The following is a 6,103-nucleotide window of genomic DNA, read 5'->3' on the forward strand; positions in this document are numbered from 1 at the left end:
AGATGCATGAGGGTAACACAAGTAAAGGAGTAATTTAAACGATTCGAAGATGGCCGTACGTCGGTGATGGTGATCACGAATACGCACGGGACTCAGGGATGCAGCTCTGGGCAAAAGACCAGATTTCTGGACGACGAAAAATAGGCAGTTGCATCATGATAATGCTCCAGCTCATTCGTCACACCTGATCCAGACTTTCTTGGCAAAACAAGGAATTTCAGTCTTCTCCCAACTTCCCTATTCTCCAGACATGGCTCCTTACGACTTTTGGTTGTTTCCGTAATTGAAGATGCCGTTGAAAGGATCCTTTTTTGAAAGAAGAGAAGAAATAATGAAGAACGCCGCAATGGAGATGAGCACCATTCCAAAAGAAGCCTTCCAGGAATATTATAGGCAGGGAAGGATCGGTAGGCTAAGTGTGTGAATGCGCAAGGGGCCTGCTTTGAAGCGGATTGGGGTCCGAAATTCATCACATAAGTAATATATTTTTAATGGTCACAGGTCTGATACTTTTTAGGCATCAAATTTAGACTCGTATATCAAATTTTCAATACTCGCCTTAATAAATGCTAATTTAGAATTTTGTCAATATTGGAAATTTATTAATTTTAATTATTTGGAGGTAGTTATGCAGTTAGGAACCAAACTTATTTAGATTTAGAAATCACATTTGAAAACTGCACGTGATTGCATATTATTTCCTGTATAGAATTGAATCACCGGCTATTTATTTACCAAACAGATTACTTACAATCATATATATATTGTCAAGTAGGTACTCTAGTGTGGAACTCAAAGACACACACAAGAAGTAGAGCTAAATCAATTTATTAACTCAACTCAGAACACAGTGACTGACAGATCTTCTACTTTTATACTAGCAGGGAAAGTTCTAGAATACTTTTCTGGAGACAGTAAGAAAAGTCCAGAACACTTATCTGGTAAACTAAAGAAAGGTCCAGAATCTTCTGGGACATGAAATAAAAGAAAACATAAAATCAACGAATTAAATATTTACACAAACTGTGAATCGCATTGTCTCTAGCGGGATTCAAACTTACGATGTCTTAATTATGAGATCAGTGCTGTGACCATTCGGCAATGGAGAGTCGACTACCTCTTTTCAATGCGGCAATATTGCTTTTTTTTTTTTCAAAATCTCTTTTTCTCAACTAATACAAAGGCTACAGCAATAAATAAAATATCAAGTAATAGAATTAATATATATATATATTTCTGACAAAGCACATTCCGTTTACTTGAAAGCACATTCTTCATTTAAAATTTCAGTCAAGGAAAATTTTAAAGTAATGCAATTTAAACTACAGCAACAATGCCATTAACTTTATCAACACAGCCAAAAAATTAAAATATGTCCGAAAAAAATGAAGACTGTACAGAAATAAATAAACAAATATATTATAGGTGACTGCAATGTTTATTGGAATTGTGATTTCAAGCAATACAAGTTTGAAGAACTTCTTTATCTTCTAGAAAGTTTATATAGTTTAAACCTATCATGCTTAATAAATTAATTGATTTCGAAGTAAGACGTTATTCACATATTCATTCGTGGGAGGAAATGTTTAAAAGTGCTTAATCAATAAGTTAATGATTTGTTACGATCGCTAATTGAGACGAAAAAATTGTTATATCATAAATCAACCTCACTCCATCAGCAGCAAGCGATTGTGAGGGTGGGGGTGAGGTATTCGACCATCCATCTAGAAGGTTGTCATGAACACAAAACATTAACGTGTATATGATATTTTTTTAAAAATTCTAAATATGTCAAAAGAGTGAAAAAAAAAATAATATCATGTCCTGAATATTGATGTTAAGCCACTGATGACCATTTGGCGAAAGAGAGAGAGAAAAAAATCAAATCGTGTCTCAAGCCCCACTTATTTTTGCTATGTCTGCATATCCCCTATCACTCAAACAGGCCTTTCCAAATTACCAATCTTTGTTATTGCTATTGGTAAAACATTAGAGACAGATAGCAGATAATACAGATTTGAAAATGCTGTATTTAATCTTAGAAATTTCAAATAGCCTTTTAAAGAATCGTTAGTCTAATAATAATTCGATATCATTTATTGAAAATGACAAGCAAATAATTTAAGCTTATTACATTCTGGCTTCATATATTGCATGTATTAAGAAATGAAGTAGATTATAAATATATTCACATCATTGAACTGTGTTGTTTTCTTTGTACACTTCACTGAGATTTCATTTCAATAAAGCAACAAAAGATAATATTATATTTTTAATAGAGTAGACGGATGAATGTACGAAAGTTTAGCGCGGATTTATCTGTTCAGCAATTAATTTTTAAAAATATGTGTTTTGCATTTAAAGGGCATCCCAAAATTAACGCATCTGAATTTGCCGCCGTTCGTGTAGTAAAGTGTTGGCAACCCTATTAAAAAAGCCATTTGACAGCTGATAGATTAGGGTTAGTAAAAAAAGAAGCGTTATACGATGCAACAACGTGTTAACACAAAATTTGAATGGAAAAAAAAAAAAAACATATTTTTTCTTTAAATTATTACATTTTTATTGAATAGTAAAGTACGCACAATATGGTTATGTATGGAATAACACATAAAACAAATGGCTTCCACGGCTACTGGCACATATACACTCTTATGTCGAAATTTTTTACGACCATTTTTTATAAATGTGGCTTCATTTCGTTGATGCTGCGTTGAATTTTCTCCTTCAATGCATGCGTACTTGTGGGCTTGTTGGCGTAGACATTTGAGTTCAGATAACCGCATAAAAAGAAATCCGATGATGTTAAATCATACGATGTAGGGGGCCAATTCACAAATTTTCGAAACTTTTATTATTTTTGAAATACTGTTCCAACATTGCTCTAATTACCATTGTTACCAAAATATTGTGGCATGCGACACAATATTTTGGGAACGTCACCGATGAAAATTAATGGTTTGCCTTTGAGTTCAAAATAACAAAGTTCACTATGAAGTAATTCGAACAAACGCGAGTGATCGGTCACGGTGCGCGGGATGCATATTCCCATTCCCTGCAAGAGCAATAAAAGACAGGAATAAACAATCGACGTCTATGATAAAATATGTTAGCAAAAATTGTCATACGAGCGCTTCAAGTTAATTGGCTGCAAATGTCATTGATCGTCATAGTAAATCTTTTCAAGAGGGAGAGTTTTTGAAGAAAGCCTGGTTAGCATGCGCGCCCTCACTTTGTGAGGATTTTGATAATAAAAGTAAAATAATTCAGCACATTAAAAGTATTCCTCTATCAAGAAATACAATAAAAGAAAGAATCTTAAAACTGGCCGGAAATATAACAAATGACATTAACTTCGCTCCTTTTATATCACTATGTCTTTACGAAAGTACTGACGTCACTAAATCTGCACGTTTAGCTATTTTTGCTAGATATTTTGTAGGAAACGTCATTAAGGAAGAATTAATTGCAATAACAATCGTTGCGAACAACTACAAAGGGCACAGATATTTATAAGGATGTTAAAAAAAAATTCCATGATCAGAAAGAAATTGATTAGAATTGTTTCAGTAACAACTGATTGTGCTCCAAATATGATGGGGGGAAAAATGGTTTCATTAGTTTATTTCAAACAGACGCAGGACATTCAATTCTGAGATTTCACTGCATTATTCACCAAAAAGCCTTGTGTGCTAAGAGTCTTTAACATATTTCGATATTGTAATGGAGTTAGTCACAAAAATAGCCAACCTCATATCGTCGCAGGTTTTAAATAAACGAAAGTTTGATGCTTTGTTGGATAAAATGAACTCGGCATATAATGGCTTACTAATGTATAATAATGTTCGCTGGTTGAGTTACAGGAACGTACTTTAAAGGTTTGTTAACTGCTTGAAGAAAATCAGACTGTTTCTGCAAAATGAGGGGGAAATTGAACAACACCTACAGTTGTTGTATATTATGTGGCTTTCAAAAATTGATGTTTTTTACAAATTTATCCATATATGACAACATTTCAATCAACTGAACGTAAAACTTCAAGGCACAAATAAAAAAGTAGTCACAATGATGGATCTCATTCGCAATTTTGTCACTAAACTGCGCATTTTCAGATACGATAATATTACAAGAAACTACAAACTTGGAAAAAAAATATCAAAAATATCACTTCCCAAACTTGAAAAAAATATCAATATTATATATCAAATTTAGATGTATGAGAAACCAGACGAAGAAAAAGTTATTGAAGAATTTATTTCAGTAATTGATTCTTCAATCAAGGAATTTTCAGCGAGATTTTCACAGTTCAAAGAAATATCGGAATTAGTTTATTATGTACCCCGATGTCATTTCATTTTCTGAATTTGTCCCAATTCGATTAGTTGAAAATTGAAGAATTTGAAATGCAACTGATTTACTTCCAGTCTAGTTCAATATGGATTTTAAAATTTATTGAAAGAGGGGAAAAGTTGGAATAGATTGAAACAGAAAGATTAACACGCAATATAAGTAAAAATGACAATAACAAAATTTTGGAAACATGGAATTCGATTCCAAACACATTTAGCTGTTTGAAGAAGCTGGCTCATGATATTTTAACCGTATTTTCATCAACCTATGCCTGCGAATCATTATTTACAGAGATGAATAACATTAAAGACTCGCTTAGAAACCGTTTGGCAGATGACTCCCAATTCAGCATGTATTCTGCTAAAAGTAACACCTTACAATCCTAATATATTTGTTATCTAATCTGCAATAACAGAAGTCACACTAATGTTATTTCAATTTGAATTACACATAACTAAAACATTTGCTACTATACAGTGCAAAATGTATTTTTTCGTAGTAAAGACAGAGTTTTGAGTTGTTTGCATTTAAGTTTATTATTTAATTACAAGTCAAAATTATTTGACGGCACGTCTATACCTCATTGGGCATCTCTTTAGAAAAAAATGGCACGTTGATCCATAAAGGTTCGCCACCCCTACTCTAGGACATCTTTACCAGATGCGCGTAGGGTTGATTCAGCAAATCGTCTCAATAGAAATTAGTTTCTCTGCAACTTTCAACAAGTCTGAGAATCATACTGGCATATAGGTGTCATTTATCAAAAATATTAATGCGTATTGATTTTCAGCTTCTCACTAATTCCGATTACTTTCTCCTTAAAATAACACTATTTCGCGATATTGATTATTTGTGAGCATTTTGCGATTATTAATTCACAATTTAGGTGACATGAAGGAATTCAAGAAAAATGAATCTCTGTAATTAATTCTTTGGCAATTGTACTGCCACATACCACTGTAAAATACCAGTAGTAAAAAATTAATAGGCGTCTTTTAAATTCAAAATCAATCATTGAAATGAATTTCAAGTTCTCTAAATAAATGAAAATGATATAAAAATAAAGAAAGATATATTAAGCTAAAAGTAATTGAAAAATTTAGAAAAGAAAAAAAATAATAAAACTATTTATAAGACAAGGAATTTTATTAACATGAAAAAATTATCATTTGTTAATCGATAGCTGGTTTGTATTCTTTGAGACATAATAATTGTTTGCATTTCGAAAGATAAAATATTTTCGCTTTTTTTCCCCTTAAATTATAGAGATCTCCTAATTTTCTTACTGATATTAAATATTTTTACATTCTGAAACGTACTTCAAAAGCAGTGAAAAATTAGTCGTTACTGCTCTAGAGTGTTGAAAGTCGTATCGTGAAAGCCCCTTCCAATACAAGTTTGTTTTTTTCTCTCATATATCAAAATATGCTTTTGTATCTTTCACGTCGAACAATGATTGTATCACATGGAGACATTTGGTCTGTCCTACTTAAGTTACGATAATGTAGTTTTCTATCAATAAGTGCAATAAAAAAATAGTATATTCTTTTTAACATTAAATATTATCTCTTCACTGTGACCGTCTTTCATGATGTTAAGAAAGTAAAATTGCACTCACTATCATTATTTTTAAAAATAAATAAAAGTGAATCATAACAATTCTAGGTCTTACAAACGGTTTATTTCCTTTCAAAATAATAAATAATTTTTCAAATAAATAAAAATTTGAAAAGAGAAAACGTTGTTCTTTGTG

Source organism: Argiope bruennichi, chromosome 9 (assembly GCF_947563725.1).
Source record: "Argiope bruennichi chromosome 9, qqArgBrue1.1, whole genome shotgun sequence".
Lineage (NCBI taxonomy): Eukaryota > Metazoa > Arthropoda > Arachnida > Araneae > Araneidae > Argiope > Argiope bruennichi.